At 41.5% G+C, this 12,275-nt stretch overlaps 1 protein-coding gene across 11 annotated transcripts in view; it reads right to left on the bottom strand.

The window, feature by feature from the left end:
• Positions 1-12,275, bottom strand: part of TSPAN18 (tetraspanin 18) — a 269,240-nt gene that overhangs the window by 150,545 nt on the left and 106,420 nt on the right. The gene's annotated exons all lie outside the window — the stretch shown is intronic.

Raw genomic sequence — 12,275 nt, 5'->3', positions numbered from 1 at the left:
ATCCCCTGTCCCTGCCCCCATCCCCAGCTGGCTGGAGGTCAGAGGTCCCCAAAGAGGCCACCTCATTAGCCAAGGTGGGAGGTGGGCAATAAATTACCACGCCAAATACATAACAATACCCAGTGTTGCCGACTCATGGCAACCCCAAGTGTGTCAGAGTACAACTGTGCTCCATAAGGTTTTCAATGGCTAATTTCTTGGAAATAGACTGCCAGCTCCCTTCTTCCAAGGGACCTCTGGGTGGACTCAAACTTTCAACCTTTCAGTTAGCAGCCTAGTTGTGTTGACAGTTTGTGCCATCCAGGGACCTCAATAAGTAACCAGGGTCAACAGATTAGAATGCTAAATAACAAAAGCCAGCTGTGGTGCGGTGGCTAAGAGCTTGACTGCTAACCAAAAGGTTGGCTGTTCAAATCCACTAGCTGCTCCTTGGAAACCCTATGGGGCAGCTCTACTCTGTCCTATAGGGTTGCTATGAGTCAGAATCAAGTTGATGGCAACAGGTTTCTCGCCAATGTTCTCGAGAATGCTGGGAAAGATCTTGGCCATCCACAGAGCTCAGAAAGAAGACCATTTAATTCAGGAAACCAGGCACTGGCCCATCAGAATGCAAAAATATCTCCATCTCTTCACCTACACCCTCATGCAGAGCTGTGATCCTCTCTCTTTCCTGCCCTACACAGCCAGGCCTTTCGAAGGAGTTGCCTACACTCCGTGTCGCCATTTCTATACCTTCTACTCACTTCTCGGAGCCCTGCTAACACAGTGGTTAAGCATTCAGCTGCTAACCAAAAGGTCAGCAGTTCAAATCCAGCAGCAGCTCCTTGGAAACCCTATGGGGCAGTTCTACTCTCTTATAGAGTCGCTGTGAGTTGGAATCGACTTGATGGCAATGGGTTTGGTTTGGGTTTGACTACTCACTTCTCAACCCCCACCAGTCCTGCCTCTATCCCAACCATCCTCAGAAACAGGCCTACCTAATACAGCTCTTCCTCTATTACAGCTGGGGTTTGGAGTACCTTGTCTCTTTGGAACCTCATTTTCTGTGTCAAATGACCTCACCTTTCCGAAGCATAGTTGAGCATATAGCCTGTCCAGATGCCTATTCCTTCTGACCTAACTGCTACCTCGAGGGGTCATTCAGCTCATTTCTAGAAATTCTCACTGGCTACCTCTTGTGTATCAGATGCTGTCCTAGTTAAGGATAAAGAAGAGGAAGAGAAGATAAAGAAGAAACCATCCCTGACCTTGAGAAGCTGTCAGAGCTGGTAGGTAGGGTGTACCTCCATTTCTCAGATGAGGAAACTGAGGCTCAGAAAAGCTAAGTGTCTAAAATAACATAGCCAATTAGTGACATCTTGCCCCCGATCCAATACAGGAATCATCTGAAAAGGGTGCCAATGACAATGAAGTACTTTGAAAGGTCAAAGTCTTTGTATGAGCCTGACTCATAATACTCATATGGACGAGAAAGAACAAGAGAAAACAAAGAAAAAAAAAAAAACAATTCCAGGTTCACCTTCTCTTCTATGTTATTTTACTATCTAAAATATTTCAATTAAAAGTCAAGTGCTCTCAAGAATCCCCAAGGAGATGTCTTGGTCTTAATTTTAGTTCCTGGTGAAATAGTCCAATATCATATTAACTAAAATCATTTGACCTTAAAGAAGGTCACATCTCCTCCCTGTGCTTCAGAGGCCCATGTGTACAACGAGAGAGTGGAGCTAGATGATCGCTCGGGCTCATTGCAGTCCCGGATGTTTGCGAATCCAGGATATTCTCACTTGCTTATCACACATTGGGAGCTGCCTTGCCTGTTGTCCTTACCTACCAATAACAGTCAACACTTATTGGGTGCCCATTAGGTGCGTCACACAGTTGAACTCATTTGCCTTTCAAAGCAACCCTATGAAATAAAAAAAAAAAAAAGAAACCCGTTGCCATTGAGTCAATTCTGACTCATAGCGACCCTATGGGACAGAGTACAACTGCCCCCATAGAGTTTCCGAGGAGCATCTGGAAGATTTGAACTGCCAACCCTTTGGTTAGCAGCCGTAGCACTTAACCACTACACCACCAGGGTTTCCACCCTATGAAATAGGTGCTATCATTTTATAGATGAGGATTCTGAGGTCTAGAAAGTTTAAGTAATTTGCCCAAGGCTGCACAGCAAGTAAGTGGCAAAACCAGGATTCCAACCCAAGCCCCTCCCACAATTCCATCTATTTGCAAAAAGGCTCTGCCCATAGTTCCTGCCAACCATCTGTCTGTCAGTTTGTTGTACAGTGATTGCTTGCAGGTTGCTGTGATGCTGGAAATACCAGCAGGGTCACTCATGGTGGACAGTTATCAGAGGAACTTCCAGGCTAAGACAGACTAGGATGAAAATTAGCCAATGAACACCCTATGGATCACAACAAACATTGTCCAATATGGTGCTGGAAGATGAATCCCCTAGGCGGGAAGGCATTCAAAATACACAGTGGGTGCAACAATGAACTCGAGCATAGCAATGATTGTGGGGATGGTACAGGACCGGGCAACCTTTTGTTCTTTTGTACATGGGATCATCAAGAGTTGGAACCAACTCAATGGCAAAAAAAACATTGTTCCTGCAGAGTGGGCAGCACACCATGTGACCATGTCCACTCACCAAACCTGACTGGATCAGGGAAGACACCTGTGCCTAGGGTAGCCCACCCACTGACTGCTAACAGCCTGTGGCCTGGCCTGGTATGGAAGGTCCCGACTACTGGACAAGGCATTTGCATCTTCTCTCCTGAGGATTTGCAGAAAGAGACTCAGAGGGCACTAGCCAGTGGGCTGTGAGGAGCTGAACTGAAACCCATTGGGTCTAGGGACCCAGTCACCAAATAGCTCAAGGTCAAGATGAGTTGGCAGACCATGCTAGTCAGAGCAGAGAGAACAAGGAGCCACCCAATAGAGCCTGACCAGAGTGACAGAATTCTTTGGATGGTTTCCTGGGAGCTCTGAAGCATTCCATTTTGTCCCTTAGATTACCTTAAGCCCTGAATTGTACCTTGGCAACAATCCTGGCGCTAGTACAGGTGGCCCTCTGTCCCCTGGAGTCCCAAGGAGCCCAACGAAACCAAAGCCTCCCAGCAAATTCATTATCCTTCCCCTGCCAGATGCCTTTGCTGGATCCTGCCGCACCATTACAAAACCAATACGGCTTGTAATCAGTAAGCCACATTGGCTCAGGTTCTGGACTCTTCTGTAATACAGAGATTTTTGCTGTCACAATATTTATTGTAATAGGATTTGACAAATAGAGCGCTGGTGTGAAAGGCAGTCTGTAAAAGGAAAAAAAAAAAAAGAGAGAGAGAGAGAAATAGGGTAAAAAAAAGAAAAAAAACCTTTCCAGCTCAAGAAAATGGAAAAAGCAAAATGCATAACCGAGGGGAGAAAAGTCAATTAAATCATGATAATTACTTTCGTTGTCGTGCCCGAGAGCAGCGTGAACATCTATTAATTAGGAGTTCCGTGTTGACTGTGGCCGTTTGACTTCACTGAGGCTGCCAGTGCGCTCAGTAATAATATTCTACCGGAGAGCAAATGTGTGAAAATATTTTCACCCTGACAATTAGCAGTTTTAAAAAAACCAACACACACACACACACATACGTACACACACACACACATACACAAGCCAGCGATCTTGGGCCCTGGACCAGGATGAGAATGAAATACAGCAGTCTCCGCTGTACCTCTCTCCCATTCCCTAGAAGTCAAGACGCCCCAACCCCATTCCATATAATTACCAGTTTCTCCCAGCTCCCTAGGCATCCCTGTGTGGAACAAATGGTTAAGTGCTTGGCTATGAACCAAAAGGTTGGCAGTTCAAATCTACCCAGAGACATCTTGGAAGAAAGTCCTGGCAATCTACACATTTATTGAAAACCCTATGGAGTGCAGTTCCACTCTCACACATATGAGGTCACCATGAGTTCAGGTAGACACAAAGGTGATTGGTTTGGTTTTAGTTTTTTCCCAGCCTCCTAAATTAGTACTAAGTAGCTGGTCGGGGTAAAATTCCCATGCAGAAACACAGAACTGAAGTTGGAAGGAAGTAGCAAGACTTACCTTGTCCAGTGCCCGGCCTCAGGCAAGACCATTCTAAACCACTGAAGAGAAGAGCCTGTTTTAAGGCAACACTGAAGTAAGAGGAAAATTTGTGTCCATTCTCAGAAACAGAGTCACCTCTAGAAACCAGAAGCATCAGTGGTTTGGATATCAATGAATGTTCTAAATCATTTATAAAACCTGGGTCTGAGAAGATGGTTCGCCCTATTCAGAACATTTCAAGATCTATCCTACTTGTTTGCCCGAAAGTGGCTTGAGGCCCAAATCTGGAATGTCAGGATTAGGAGGGATGAGAAAAATCATCTAGGCAGATGGGAAAACTGAGGCTCAAGGAAATCAGGCCATGTGCTTACAGTGGCAGGGGCAGAACTGGGATCCAGGGCTTTTGAGTCCCAGCCAAGGCTCTTCTAATGATTTAATGATATTACAGGCCAATCTAGGACACATTACATTCTATACTATTATATCAATATAATAACTATTGCCAGATAGAATAGACTTCACCGAGTCAACTCCAACTCATGGTGACCTTATGTACAACTGAACAAAACACTGCCTGGCCCTGCATCATTCGCAAGAGTGCAAGAATGTTTGAGTTCATCACTGAGGCTATTGTGCCAATCCTTTCCTTGAAGGCCTCCCTCACCCTCGTGGACCTTCTACTTCACCAAACATGATGTCCTCTTCTAGTGATTGATCTCTCCTGATGATGTGTCCAAGGCAAGCGAGTCAGAAAATGTTTTGTGGTAACCCATAAGGTTTTCACTGGCTAATGTCCACTCGTTTCTCAGTTTGTCATGTTGTGGACATTTTGTCATACTGTGGTGGCTTGCATGTTGCTGTGATGCCAGGAGCTATGCTACCGGTATTTCAAAGATCAGCAGAGTCACCCTTGGTAGACAGGTTCCAATGGAGCATCCAGACTAAGACAGACTGGGAAGAAGGACTTGGCAGTCTACTTCTGAAAAAACTAGCCACTGAAAATCTTAGGAATAGCAGCGGAACATTGGCTGATATAGATGGGCCCCTCGATTTGGAAGCCACTCAAAATACAGCAGGGAAGAACTACCCCCTTAAAGTAGAATCGACCTTAATGACATGGCTGGAGTCAATCTTTCAGGACCTTCGTTTGCTGATGTAGCACAACTCAAAATGAGAAGAAACAGCTGCAAACACCCATGAATAATTAGAATGTGGGATGTACGAAGTATGAATCTAGGAAAATTGGAAGTCATCAAAAATTAAATGGATCACATAAAGATCAATATCCCAGGCATTAGTGAGCTGAAATGGATTGATATTGGCCATTTTGAATCAGACAATCATAGGATCTACTATAATGGGAATAACAAATTAAAGAGGAACGGCGTCACATCATTAAAAAGAATATTTCAAGATCTGTTCTGAAGTACAACACTGTCAGTGATAGGATAATATCAATACATCTATACAAAAAAAAAAAAATTTTTTTTTTTATATGGAAGACTAGTTAATGACTATTATTCAAATTTACTCACCAATCACTAAGGCCAAAGATGAAGGAATTGAAGATTTTTACCAACTTCTGCAATCTGAAATTGATCAAACATGCAATCAAGATGCACTGATAATTACTGGTGATTGAAACGCGAAAGTTGGAAACAAAGAAGAACCAGTAGTTGGAAAATGTGGTCTTGGTAATAGAAATGACGCCAGAGATCATGTGATAGAATTTTGCAAGACCAAAGACTTCTTCATTGCAAATATCTTTTTTCAACATATAAACAGTGACTATACATGTGGACCTTGCCAGATGGAATACACAGAAATCAAATCGGTTACATATGTGGAAAGAGAAGATGGAAAGGCTCAACATGATCAGTTAGAACACAGCCTGTGGCCAACCACGGAATAGACTATCAACTGCTCATATGCAAGTTCAAGTTGGAGCTGAAGAAAATTAGAGTAAGTCCGTGAAAGCCAAAATACAACTTGAGGGTATTCCACCTGAATTTAGAGACCATCTCACGAATAGGTTTGTTGCATTGAACACTAATGACCAAAGGCCAGACGAGCTGTGGAATGACATCAAGGACATCACACACGAAGAGAGCAAAAGGTCATTAAAAAGACAGGAAAGAAAGAAGAGACCAAAATTGATGTCAGGAAGACATAACCATATTAAATATTTATGTACCCAATGACAGGGCTGCAAGATACATAAATCAAATTTTAACAGAATTGAAAAGTGAGATAGACACCTCCACAATTATAGTAGGAGACTTCAACACACCACTTTCGGAGAAGGACAGGACATCCAGTAAGAAGCTCAATAGAGACCCGGAAGACCTACTTACAACAATCAACCAACTTGACCTCATTGACTTATACAGAACTCTCCACCCAACTGCTGCAAAGTATACTTTTTTTTCTAGCGCACATGGAACATTCTCTAGAATAGACCACATATTAGGTCATAAAACAAACCTTTGCAGAGTCCAAAACATCGAAATATTGCAAAGCATCTTCTCAGACCACAAGGCAATAAAACTAGAAATCAATAACAGAAAAACTAGGGAAAAGAAATCAAATACTTGGAAAATGAACAATACCCTCCTGAAAAAAGACTGGGTTATAGAAGACATCAAGGAGGGAATAAGGAAATTCATAGAACGCAACGAGAATGAAAATACTTCCTATCAAAACCTCTGGGACACAGCAAAAGCAGTGCTCAGAGGCCAATTTATATCGATAAACGCACATATACAAAAAGAAGAAACAGCCAAAATCAGAGAACTGTCCCTACAACTTGAACAAATAGAAAGTGAGCAACAAAAGAATCCATCAGGCACCAGAAGAAAACAAATAATAAAAATTAGAGCTGAACTAAATGAATTAGAGAACAGAAAAACAGTTGAAAGAATTAACATAGCCAAAAGCTGGTTCTTTGAAAAAATTAACAAAATTGATAAACCATTGGCTAGACTGACTAAAGAAATACAGGAAAGGAAACAAATAACCCGAATAAGAAATGAGAAGGACCACATCACAACAGAACCAAATGAAATTAAAAGAATCATTTCAGATTACTACGAAACATTGTACTCTAACAAATTTGAAAACCTAGAAGAAATGGATGAATTCCTGGAAAAACACTACCTACCTAAACTAACACATTCAGAAGTACAACAAATAAATAGACCCATAACAAAAAAAGAGATTGAAACGGTAATCAAAAAACTCCCAACAAAAAAAAGCCCTGGCCCGGATGGCTTCACTGCACAGTTCTACCTAATTTTCAGAGAAGAGTTAACACCACTACTACTGAAGGTATTCCAAAGCATAGAAAATGATAGAATACTACCCAACTCATTCTATGAAGCCACCATCTCCCTGATACCAAAACCAGGTAAAGACATTACAAAAAAAGAAAATTATAGACCTATATCCCTCATGAACATAGATGCAAAAATCCTCAACAAAATTCTAGCCAATAGAATCCAACAACACATCAAAAAAATAATTCACCATGATCAAGTGGGATTTATACCAGGTATGCAAGGCTGGTTTAATATCAGAAAAACCATTAATGTAATCCATCACATAAATAAAACAAAAGACAAAAACCACATGATCTTATCAATTGATGCAGAAAAGGCATTTGACAAAGTCCAACACCCATTTATGATAAAAACTCTTACCAAAATAGGAATTGAAGGAAAATTCCTCAACATAATAAAGGGCATCTATGCAAAGCCAACAGCCAATATCACTCTAAATGGAGAGAACCTGAAAGCACTTCCCTTGAGAACGGGAACCAGACAAGGATGCCCTTTATCACTGCTCTTATTCAACATCGTGCTGGAAGTCCTAGCCAGGGCAATTAGGCTAGACAAAAAAATAAAAGGTATCCGGATTGGCAAGGAGGAAGTAAAGTTATCACTATTTGCAGATGACATGATCTTATACACAGAAAACCCTAAGGAATCCTCCAGAAAACTACTGAAACTAATAGAAGAGTTTGGCAGAGTCTCAGGTTACAAAATAAACATACAAAAATCACTTGGATTTCTCTACATCAACAAAAAGAACACCGAAGAGGAAATAACCAAATCAATACCATTCACAGTAACCCCCAAGAAGACAAAATACTTAGGAATAAATCTTACCAAGGATGTAAAAGACCTATACAAAGAAAGCTACAAAGCTCTACTACAAGAAATTCAAAAGGACATACTTAAGTGGAAAAACATACCTTGCTCATGGATAGGAAGACTTAACATAGTAAAAATGTCTATTCTACCAAAAGCCGTCTATACATATAATGCACTTCCGATCCAAATTCCAATGTCATATTTTAAGGGGATAGAGAAACAAATCACCAATTTCATATGGAAGGGAAAGAAGCCCCTGATAAGCAAAGCATTACTGAAAAAGAAGAAGAAAGTGGGAGGCCTCACTCTACCTGATTTCAGAACCTATTATACAGCCACAGTAGTCAAAACAGCCTGGTACTGGTACAACAACAGGCACATAGACCAATGGAACAGAATTGAGAACCCAGATATAAATCCATCCACGTATAAGCAGCTGATATTTGACAAAGGACCAGTGTCAGTTAATTGGGGAAAAGATAGTCTTTTTAACAAATGGTGCTGGCATAACTGGATATCCATTTGCAAAAAAATGAAACAGGACCCATACCTCACACCAAGCACAAAAACTAACTCCAAGTGGATCAAAGACCTAAACATAAAGACTAAAGCGATAAAGAGCATGGAAGAAAAAACAGGGACAACCCTAGGAGCCCTAATACAAGGCATAAACAGAATACAAAACGTTACCAAAAATGATGAAGAGAAACCAGATAACTGGGAGCTCCTAAAAATCAAACACCTATGCTCATCTAAAAAAAAAAAGACTTCACCAAAAGAGTAAAAAGACCACCTACAGACTGGGAAAGAATTTTCAGCTATGACATCTCAGACCAGCGCCTGATCTCTAAAATCTACATGATTCTGTCAAAACTCAACCACAAAAAGACAAACAACCCAATCAAGAAGTGGGCAAAGGAGATGAACACACATTTCACTAAAGAAGATATTCAGGCAGCCAACAGATACATGAGAAAATGCTCTCGATCATTAGCCATTAGAGAAATGCAAATTAAAACTACGATGAGATTCCATCTCACACCAACAAGGCTGGCATTAGTCCAAAAAACACAAAATAATAAATGTTGGAGAGGCTGTGGAGAGATTGGAACTCTTATACACTGCTGGTGGGAATGTAAAATGGTACAACCACTTTGGAAATCTATCTGGCGTTATCTCAAACAGTTAGAAATAGAACTACCATACAACCCAGAAATCCCACTGCTCGGAATATACCCTAGAGATACAAGAGCCTTCACACAAACAGATATATGCACACCCATGTTTATTGCAGCTCTGTTTACAATAGCAAAAAGCTGGAAGCAACCAAGGTGTCCATCAACGGATGAATGGGTAAATAAATTGTGGTATATTCACACAATGGAATACTACGCATCGATAAAGAACAGTGACGAATCTGTGAAACATTTCATAACACGGAGGAACCTGGAAGGCATTATGCTGAGGGAAATGAGTCAGAGGCAAAAGGACAAATATTGTATAAGACCACTATTATAAGATCTTGAGAAATAGCAAAAACTGAGAAGAACACATACTTTTGTGGTTACGAAGGGGGGAGGGAGGGAGGGAGGGAGAGGGTTTTTTACTGATTAATCAGTGGATGAGAACTGCTTTAGGTGAAGGGAAAGACAACACTCAATACATGGAAGGTCAGCTCAATTGGACTGGACCAAAAGCAAAGAAGTTTCCGGGATAACATGAATGTTTCAAAGGTCAGCGGAGCAAGGGCGGGGGTCTGGGGAACATGGTTTGAGGGGACTTCTAAGTCAATTGGCAAAATAATTCTATTATGAAAACTTTCTGCATCCCACATTGAAATGTGGCGTCTGGGGTCTTAAACGCTAACAAGCGGCCATCTAAGATGCATCAATTGGTCTCAACCCACCTGGAGCAAAGGAAAATGAAGAACACCAAGGTCACACGACAACTAAGAGCCCAAGAGACAGAAAGGGCCACATGAACCAGAGACCTACATCATCCTGAGACCAGAAGAACTAGTTGGTGCCCGGCCACAATCGATGACTGCCCTGACAGGGAGCACAGCAGAGGACCCCTGAGGGAGCAGGAGATCAGTGGGATGCAGACCCCAAATTCTCATAAAAAGACCATACTTAATGGTCTGACTGAGACTAGAGGAATCCCGGCGGCCATGGTCCCCAGACCTTCTGTTGGCACAGGACAGGAACCATCCCCGAAGACAACTCATGAGACATGAAAGGGACTGGTCAGTGGGTGGGAGAGAGATGCTGATGAAGAGTGAGCTAATTATATCAGGTGGACACTTGAGATTGTGTTGGCATCTCTTGTCTGGAGGGGGGATGGGAGGATAGAGAGAGAGGGAAGCTGGCAAAATTGTCACGAAAGGAGAGACTGAAAGGGCTGACTCAATAGGGGGAGAGCAAGTGGGAGTACGGAGTAAGATGTATGTAAACTTATATGTGACAGGCTGATTGGATTTGTAAACGTTCACTTGAAGCTTAATAAAAGTTAATAAAAAAAAAATTGATGTCAGAAGAGACTCTGAAACTTGCTCTTAAACATAGAGTAGCCAAAGCAAATGGAATAAATAATGAAGAGAAAGAGCCCAACAGAAGATTTCAAAGGGTGGCTCAAGGAGACAAAGTAAACTATTAAAATGTATAAGGACCTGGAAGTAGAAAACCAAAAGGGAGTAACATGCTTGGCATTTCTCAAACTGAAAGGAGTGAAGAAAAAATTCAAGCCTCAAGTTATAATACTGAAGGATTCTACAGGGAAAATATTAAAAGACACAGGAAGCATCAAAAGAAGACAGAAGGAACACACAGAGTCACTGTACCAAAAAGAATTGATGTTCAACCATTTCAGAGGTAGCATATGGTCAAGAACCAATGGTACTGAAGGAAGAAGTCCCAAGCTGCATTGAAAGCACTGGCAAAAACACAACGCTCCAGGAATGGATGGAATACCAATGGAGACATTTCAACAAACGGATAGGTGCTAGAGGTGCTCACTCACCTATGCCAAGATATTTGGAAGACAGCTACCTGGCCAACCAACGGGAAGAGATTCATATTTGTACTCATTTCAAAGAAAGGTGATCCAACAGTATGCAGAAATTATCCAACAATATCATTAATATCACATGCAAGTAAAATTTTGCTGAAGATCATTCAAAAGTGGTTGCAGCAGAACATTGACAGGGAACTGCCAGAAATTCAAGCTGGATTCAGAAGTGGGCATGGAACCAGGGATATCACTGCTGATGTCAGATGGATCCTGGCAGAAAGCAGAGAATACCAGAAGGATGTTTACCTGGGTTTTATTGACTATGCAAAGGCATTTGACTGTGAATGGTAACAAATTATGGATAATACTATAAAGAATGGGAATTTCAGAACACTTAATTGTGCTCATGAGGAATCTGTATGTAGATCAAGAGGCAGTCATTCGAACAGAACAAGGGGATACTAAGTGGTTTAAAGTGAGGAAAGGTGTGCACCGGGGTTGTATCCTTTTGCCACACTTATTCAGTCTGTATGCTGCGCAAATAATCCGAGAAGCTGGACTATATGAAGAAGAACAGGGCATCAGAATTGGAGGAAGACTCATTAACAACTTGCAATATGCAGATGACATAACCTTGGCTTGCTGAAAGTGAAGAGGACTTGAAGCACTTACTGATGAAGATCGAAGACCACAGCCTTCAGTATTGATTGCACCTCAACATAAAGAAAACAAAAATCCTTACAACTGGACCAATAAGCAACATCTTGATAAATGGAGAAAAGATTGAAGTTGTCTAGGATTTCATTTTACTTGGATCCATAATCAATGCCCACGGAAGCTGCAGTCAAGAAATAAAATGACGTATTGCGTTGAGCAAATTTGTTGCAAAAGACTTCCTTCAAGTGTTGAAAAGCAAAGATGTCATTTTGGGGACTAAGATGCACCTGACCCAAGCCATGGTATTTTCGATGGCCTGATATGCATGTGAAAACTGGACAATGAATAAGGAAGGCTGAAGAAGAATTGACA

The sequence above is a fragment of the Elephas maximus genome, chromosome 7 (assembly GCF_024166365.1).
Source record: "Elephas maximus indicus isolate mEleMax1 chromosome 7, mEleMax1 primary haplotype, whole genome shotgun sequence".
Taxonomy (NCBI): domain Eukaryota; kingdom Metazoa; phylum Chordata; class Mammalia; order Proboscidea; family Elephantidae; genus Elephas; species Elephas maximus.
This window is presented reverse-complemented; position numbering and strand designations above follow the sequence as displayed.